We start from the raw sequence: 9135 nt of genomic DNA, 5'->3' as shown, positions 1-9135 counted from the left end.
CGTTCCATGATGAGTCGAGCTTCATTACCTATCTCATTCTGGGGGTATGCCTTATAGATTGCCGCCCATATCCTTAATCTAGTCCCTACCAAAAAGGTTTCCAAAACACCTCACGAGATGTGGATAGGGAAATTTCCCACATTAGACCACATCAAAGTTTGGGTTTGCGAGGCTTTTGTGAGAAAATAAACTCACGAAAAGCTCGAACCTTGGAGTGAGCGATGTATTTTCATCGGCTACCCACATAAATCATTTGGATATCTCTTCTATAGACCCAGTGACAATGTTGTCTTCATTGCGAGGAGAGGAGTCTTTCGCGAGAGAGAACTCATAGGCCAAGGAAACAGTGGGAGGCAAATTGACCTTGAAGAGCTTCAAGAGTCAAGCGGTGAAGGAACCTCAAACACTAGCAATCAACCTGAGGAGGAAACTCCGGTTGATCCAATTGACGAGTCCTTACCTCTGAGGCGTTCCAGTAGAGTTAGAAATACACCTGAGTTTTATGGTTTCCATATTACTACTGAAGGTGATACATTTATCAGTGATAGCACACTAGTAAATTTGGATGAACCTAACAACTACAAGGAAGCCATGGCAGGCCCCGAGTCTGCTAAATGGAAAGAGTCTATGGACAGCTAGATTCAGTCTATGTATGAAAATCAAGTTTGGAACTTGGTTAACAATGTACCGAGTCGTAATACAGTCGGGTGCAAATGGATCTTCAAGAAGAAGACTGACATGGATGGGAAAGTACACACATATAAGGCACGACTGGTTGCAAAGGGCCTTACTCAAACTCCGGGAGTTGACTATGATGAGACCTTCTCACCAGTAGCGAAGATTAAATCTATAAGGGTTATGTTGGCCATAGTTGCATTTCATAATTATGAAATATGGAAAATGGATGTCAAAACCGCTTTCCTTAATCGATAGTTGGCTGAAGATGTTTACATGCGTCAGGCAGAGGGTTTTGTCAATGCAAAGTACCATAATAGAGTGTGTAAGCTTGAGAAATCCATTCATGGATTGAAACAAGCATCTCACAGATGGAATCTTTGTTTTGATGAAAAAGTCAAAGAGTTTGGATTTTCGAGAAGCGAGGATGAGTCCTGTGCATATGTCAAAGCTAGTGGGAGTATAGTGAGCTTTCTGGTATTGTATGTAGATAACATACTACTCATAGGTAATGACATCCCAACCTTGCGGGAGGTTAAGTCCTGGCTTGGGAAGTGTTTTGCTATGAAGAATCTCGGAGAAGCTGCCTATATCCTGGGGATAAGGATATTGAGAAACAGAAGTAAAAGACTAATAGGACTTAGTCAAAGTATATACCTGGACAAGGTGTTGAAGCGTTTCAGCATGGAGAACTCCAAGAAAGATGACTTACCTATCCAAGGCAATGCCAAACTGAGTAAGACTCAGAGTCCGAGTACAGAGGCTGAGATAGTAGAGATAAGTCATATACCATATGCATCCGCAGTTGGTTCAATCATGTATGCTATGACTTGTACTCATCCTGATGTGGCCTTTGCTTTGAGCATGGTCAACAGATATCAAGGGAATCCTGGTAAAGCTCATTGGACTGTAGTTAAGAACATTCTTAAGTACCTGCGGAGGACTAAGGATTGGGTCCTTACCCTCGGTGGGAGTGATGAATTGAGAGTGACAGGGTATAGTGACGCCAACTTTCAAATCGACAGAGATAATTTCCGCTCTCAGTCGGGCTGGGTGTTTACCCTAAATGGAGGAGCAGTGACATGGAAAAGTTCCAAGCAGGAGACTGTAGCTGATTAAACGTGTGAATCAGAGTACATAGCAGCAAGCGAAGCATCGAAGGAGGCGATATGGTTGAAAAACTTCATCGGAGACCTTGGAGTCATTCCATCCATAAAGGAGCCTATGGAGATTTTCTGCGATAATGAAGGGGCAGTTGTATTGACCAAGGAACCGAGAGATCATGGTAGATCCAGGCGTATCAACAGAAAGTACCACTTCATAAGACGTCAAGTAGAAGAAGGGCATCTCGTGGTAAAGGGGATGTCGTCAGAGGACAACCCAACAGACCCCCTTACAAAGGGACTGACTAGGGTTAAGCACTTGCATCATGCGATGGGCATTGGGCTAAAGGACAATCTTACTTTTAGTAATTAGATAAATCGAAACTTGTAATAGCTAAATTGTAATTGACATTTGATGATTGAATAAAAGGAGTTTTATTTATAAGTAAAGTTACTGTCTTGTGTCAATTATTTACTATTGCTTCACTTTGCATGTTTTGACTTCCGAAATAATAAAATTATAATTATTATTATTATTCAAACTATCCACAGTCGATCATACGTTGGAAGTAAGTATGAAATAAGATTGTCATGAGTTGGCTTGTAGATTGTCTAAGGAGTTAGACATAGCAGAAGTGTGCTACACCATTCATGAGTGCTCCTGAAATAAGATTTGAGTATTAGATTCAACCCGCGCTCACCTGAATTACTTCGTGGAATTTATCACGAGTAATTGTGAGACAATAATATCATATAATCTTCAAACCAAAATATATGAGTTGTTGACTACGATTTGGTTGTGCATTGATGGCATGAAAACGCATCAGTAACTTGATGTTATAAAACATGTCGTTGTGCATGATTTGATGAGTAGTTAGTACAAGCATATAATGTCGAAGTTCATATGTTCCTTTTATCCTAAGAGGATTAAAAGCGATATCTTGGGCCCCTTGATGATTCTATTTTGACTTATGTGTTGGGCCCGGTCAGAACTAAATTGATGTGTTCAGTTATGTTCTATGTCATACGAATCGAAAATCGGGAAACAAATTGCAGGAAAATAAGTATTACTATGTTCCATGTATTTGTCCACATAGATATATTGAGAACAGAGGAGTATATGATCCCTTATCTGAAGGCGTCACTGACTAGGTCAGAGTTCGACAGCGGCTTTTGAAAGCTTACGATTGCTAAGTCGGATCCTGAAGTGCATTAGCAATAATAATTATTAGACTAATCGAAGTGGGAGACTGTTGGATTTGGTGTCTAAGCCCATAACTATAACCGGTATGTACTTGACCCGATTGTAGCATGGTCCTTTTGGGTTGCCTTCACCAGTGCAATTTGATAGGATGGATTTTGAGAATAAGGTTATTTATGGTTTATTAATATATTACAAGTATAATATATTAATACAAAATTATTTAATTAGTATTGATCAAGAATTAATTTGGAATTAATTTTGTGGTCAAAAGAGACTAATTAAATATATGGGGATTGATTATGTAAATCAATAATTCTTGTAGTATGGGCTAATGATCCATGATTATGGGCTAGACTAATCCATGGATAGTCCATGGAGGTTAAATCCATGGAGCATGAGAACGTGGAAAGTCATGGGTTATTAGGGTTTACCAAGTGTAACCCTAGCATGTGCAACACTATAAATAGAACCCTCCATGAGCCAAAATCGGTTACACCTTCTCTTTGAGATAAGTAGCTTATTCTCTTAAGTTATCCTTTTATATATTGGTGTTTGTGAACCACTAGAGGCATCACACTTGAGGTGCTCAAGCTTTCAAAGGTCAAGAACTACTAGTCCTTCTAAAAAGTATGTCATCTATCTAGATGTATTATTCATTTGGTAATTTGTATGCTAGTTAGGACAATGCATTGGAAAAATTGAAATTATGCATATATAATAGAGAAACCATAGCTCCAAAGCATTTAGGGTTGCATGTGCACCATATGAGTGCTATAGTTCTCAAAACCCAACACAAGGCCCAACCAAGAGATCCAAAAAAGGCCCACTAATGGCCCATTTCTTAATTGGGCCCAACCCCCATATAGGCCTTACCCTAGGCCCAAGGCTTCTCTTAGCCCAATCATAATCTTAGAAGGCCCTGAGGCAACAGAAAGTCCAATCAAAATGGCCCAAAGGTGCGAAGCCCAAAACACAACAAGCCCACAACGAGACTATGCGGGGCGTACCTCCCTGGTATGCTCGGCGTACACACGACTCCTGATCGGGGAACTTAGACAAGTACGCAGGGCGTACAGCTCAGGTCCATAAATTTCTCCTTTGTCTTAATCACTTCAGCCCAAAGCATCCAAATCTCAGGGAAGCTTCATCACAAGTTCCTAACTGATAAAGTTGGCGAATTTTTCAGTTTGCATGTCTTAATGGGACCCAATCTCTAAAAATAACCATTAAGACTCTCTTAAATCCTCTTAACACATGCATGAAGGGATCTTAGACGACCAAGTTCTCATTTTTATGGATCAAGGCAACCCAATACACTTAAAAGGACATGAGATTTGCTCTGGAGTTCACCAAACTCACAAAGTTCCAATCTTGGGACATAAAACCCTAAAATGGACCCAAAACAAGAACTAGCACAACAATGAGCAAGTTTCGAACTTGATACCTCTGGAAGATGCACTAACAAGGGTAGAGCTCATATCTACAAGCTAGAAGCACAAGCTAGAAGCACAAGCTAGAAGCACAAGCTATCCTCTTTCAAGACTCCTTCTTCACCAAGAGTTTCACCAAAAACACTCAAATGAGCCACCACACTCACACAAGCCATGGAAACGAGATTAGGGTTTTGAGAGGAGTTGGAGGCTGGAAATGGTGGCTGAAAATGAGGCCCTCATGTTCCTTAAATAGGGTCACCTCAAAATATTAGGGTTTACACTCTCTTCCTAGTACGCCCAATGTACCCTCTGGTACGCCCAGCGTACTAGGTGCCTAGGTGGTCTCCGCATTTCTGCCACGCACATTAGTACGCTAAGCGTAAACATTCTTACGCCCCACGTACTCAATTGCCACCCATTTCTCAATAAGGACTAAACTTTACAAGACTTCAAAGTATCATAACTTCTTCGTTATAAGTCTGTTTCCAACGAACCTTATATCCATAGAAAGGTGGCGAGAATCCCTACGCTTCTAGCAACTCGTCACAGCTCCAAACTTCCTCATGCCCGGGTTGCAGCCCACGGACCCTAAACTCCAAACGATCCGACACAGGATGTTACAATTCTTCCCCACTTAAATTTGATTTCCCCCTCGAAATCGCTCCTTATCATTACTCAGATCCAATCAAACAACCCCAGAAGCACAACCGAATGTTTGGAACAGTAACGATCTCCCTAAGACAACCGAAACCAAGAACCCTTCGCCGCTGCAGAACCAACTCTACCTCTCCAAAACTTGGAATCTCCAGTGGTCTGTCTCCCCGACAAACCGCCCGTACAGAATATCCCCATATCAATCGCTCATCGAATAACAGATCTGATAAAACACTTGCAACCTTGATTATCTTGTTGCGACTGATGGGACAAGTCGTTGACCATAATCAGTTGCTTAACACTTATGTATGACATACCAGTCGATCCTGACCGAAACTCAACGGAACGGAGGGGTCACCTCGCACCAAGGACCCACCACCGATACTGCTATCAGAACCCATCTGAAAGATGAACCTCAACACTTTGCCCTCAACACTAAATGAAAACCTGCTAATCCACATGGAAACCGAAACCCTACACTAGGTCTGACCTCCTTCAGACAGAACCATTCCACTACCAATCCCAGAACGATTTAGCTCTGGCCTCGAACTGGATGACCATGTCCGAAGAACTATCCATTGATATCCGCAAACATGACTCCAGCTGCCTCCCAATGCTTAACAGTAAATTCGGATACAAAATTGACTCCCGACCCAACAGTTGGACTACCAAGGCTACTCTAACACATCAGGCAATACGACTCCACGACTGATCAATCCAACCGAGCTATCTTAACCAATCACACTGTACACACAATCACTAAGTTCTCTTTACCCCAAGCGAATATTACAACCGATTTGCAGTCACACATCACCTTCAACCTCTGTCGTCTACCACCTTCTAATCCCATGTGTGTCGTGGTCCTCCCCAAGCCAAACGAACCGACCCACCCAGGTCTAATACCTCAGATGGAACCCATAACCACTCAAAACGGAATCCATCTGAAAATCCGAAATTCCCAACTTGCCTATCCTTCACACAGATAGAGTCAACTCAAACACATGAGTCTGGCCCGGTAACAAAATTGGAACCACTCGTATCCAATCTAATACTCAACTCATGACCCGAGATCCGTGAGTCTACGCGTGCATTACACTCCAATCCTTCTGATTTGCGACAGCTCCTCCCTAACTCGAGATATAACGGTTCCCGACAATCGTTGAGACCCCAGTCTCGCCCCTGGTCCGGCCACCTAGTTCCCAAAGGCTCAAATGGCAAGGCTACCCAAGCCTAAGAATCCATATGCGTCACACCCTGACTAGTGAATGCTACGGCTCCCCGTGGTCTTACAACACTCTCTCACTGAATAGTGAATGCTACGGCTCACTGTAGTCTTACAACACTCTCTCACTGACTAGTGAATGCTACGGCTCCGCACAGTCTTACAACACTCTCTCACTAACTAGTGAATGCTACGGCTCCCCGCAGTCTTACAACACTCTCTCACTGACTGGTGAATGCTACGGCTCCCCGCAGTATTACAACACTCTCTCACTGACTAGTGAATGCTACGGCTCCCCGCAGTCCTACAACACTTCCTCGCTCGCCATGGGCTCACCCCATGGTCCTTCCAGATAGTCCTAGGTGATTATTCACACTTGGATCCATCCACTCTCTTGCAACCTCGCATCTGCTAGTTACCGGACAATCCCATAATCTCATTATCAAATCATTACCATACTGCGCCCACTGAACTCATACTCTGCGACCCAACATGGATAGGGAACACCCATGTACAACCCCGTCCGGTGACAAATAACCGATGGGTCCACAACTGGAATGAATAACAATCGCTCGATGCTCCTCTTGCCGTCAAACAACTCGAGTCTTATAATAATCCAACAATATAGGGCATCATACTCGGATACCATGATACACCATCACAAAACCTCACGATAGCTTGTCACAACCACTGCTCTTCAACTTACACAACTTGAAATCTTCGAAGTACTCCAAATCATAATTTAAAGTACGGAAGAATCGTCAATGACCGAGAACGCGTTGACGACAACCCAAAACCCCATTATCTATTGATCAAAACCCATGCGAAACTACATATACCGACTCTGAAGTTGATTGACAAATCAACTGCTGCCCCTCCCAGAGTATAAATAGCAATATATACGTCGAACTAGCAAATCTCCCAACCATCGAAACTTGACCTCAACGACCCAATCTCCTCGAAATTCAAACATTGGCAAACCCGAAAGAAACACTGGCCACAACGAGATCCCTGACCAATGGCTACCTGCCGTGAAGGCACTCATTCTCTCCTGAGCACATGCAACATGTATCATTTTGCACTGTACCTTGCCTTGTGTAACGCCCGGGTTTCGGGGCTAAGCATTTTTAGACGATGTAATAGTCTAGGTCAACTATTGTAACTCTTTTTGATGTAATAAAGATGAAATATTTTACTATTATGTGTATTTGTGTGCTTATTATTTAATTATAAATGTATAATTAATAAAGAATAAAAATAAGCGTCAAAATTAAAGTGTGAGATAAGCCCAATATCTTTACATAAAGTTGTAGTAGTCGAAACAAGGATTCCAGAGATATAAAGAACGCCGAAATCCGAGTTATAACGAAGAAGTTATGACCCTTCGAAGTTTCGCGACGGAACCGGCACGATACCGGGAAGCGTAAATAGTGAATTTACGATAGAGCGAGATTTAGCCTTAGCGATCTAAACGAAAGTCGTAGAATACGTTAAACCGAGAGCGTCCATAAAAAGAACGCCCAAATCTGACTTCGCATGAAGAAGTTATGATTTTTCGAAGTTTCGGCTTAGCAGTGTACAGCCCGAAGTTCGAATATTAGACCGAGCGGTTTTTAGCAGACACAACCTAAACGAGAATCGAAGATCTCGTTAATAGTAGCACAACGATAAAAAGACAGACGAAAACGGGCGTCGGATGAAGAAGTTATGAATTTTTAACGGACCAATCCTGTCCCGGCCTGTTAAGAATAGAACTTTTAAAATAAAGTCAAAATTAGCCAACGGAGTCTAAACGAAAGTTGTAGAGTACGTTCCCCCCTTCGCGTGGATATAAAGAACGTCAAAAACGGAGCTCGTATGCGAAAGATACGAATTTTTAAAGTTTGTAGTCGAAATTGCGAAGTCTGATAAGAACTTGATGATGTGGCAGCATCTGGGCCGTCCAATGTTGGTTCAGGAGACACTTCGGATCTTGACACGTCGCCCTCGCAGTACGCCCCGCGTCCGAAGAAGTTACGCCCCGCGTAGCTCCGGTCTGATCCATCTGATGGTGCGAGACAGCTGGCTTCGGCTGGCATCCTTATCCGAGGCGTACGCCCATCGTTCCGAGAGGCTTCGCCCCCTATAAATAGATGCGAGGATCTCCGGATTTTTCACACCATTCTCTTTCTCTCTCTAAATTACTTTCTCTCTCTAAGGGTTTTAACCCTCCCCTAAGCCTAGGTGATCCCCTAGCACCCTAAGGAAGCCCCGAGGCTCCCGGAGTCCCGAGGAAAAGGGTCTTTCGATTTCGGAAATGCTGCTGCAAGCAAAGCCCAGTTTTCTTTAAAATCCGCTGTAAGTAAGCTACGCTTACGCAATTTTTAATATAGCTTTCAAATAATTATAGTAATGTTATTAGGTCCTTAAAATAATTATTTGGGCTATTATTATGAGTTATATTGAGTGTTATTTAACGCTTATATAATAATAATAGCTAGACTATTAATTAGTCGCGGTTAACGTTAAAACTAAAATCTAGTGGTATTGATACTAGGTTTTGGTCAAGGAAAATTTGTTTTGAGATAACGAAGTGCTGTTCGAGTACCGAGTCACCACCTAATCAGGTGAGTGCATAGTAACTTTCAGCTTACACATAGATATGAAGTATTTTATATAAATTACGTGCTATGTGTGCATATTATCTGAATACTTGCTATATATGCTGGATGAACGTTTTTATACATGTTTTCAATGATTTATACTGTATATGTATTTTATATCTACGAAAATGTTGGGGTAAAACATGGGTAGATGCAATAGGTGATGTGTGATAAAATGATGAGAGGCCTCGATGTTGATGTT

This window comes from Lactuca virosa, chromosome 5 (genome assembly GCF_052849685.1).
Source record: "Lactuca virosa cultivar CGN04683 chromosome 5, Lactuca_virosa_CGN04683_v6, whole genome shotgun sequence".
In the NCBI taxonomy this organism is placed as follows: domain Eukaryota; kingdom Viridiplantae; phylum Streptophyta; class Magnoliopsida; order Asterales; family Asteraceae; genus Lactuca; species Lactuca virosa.
This window is presented reverse-complemented; position numbering follows the sequence as displayed.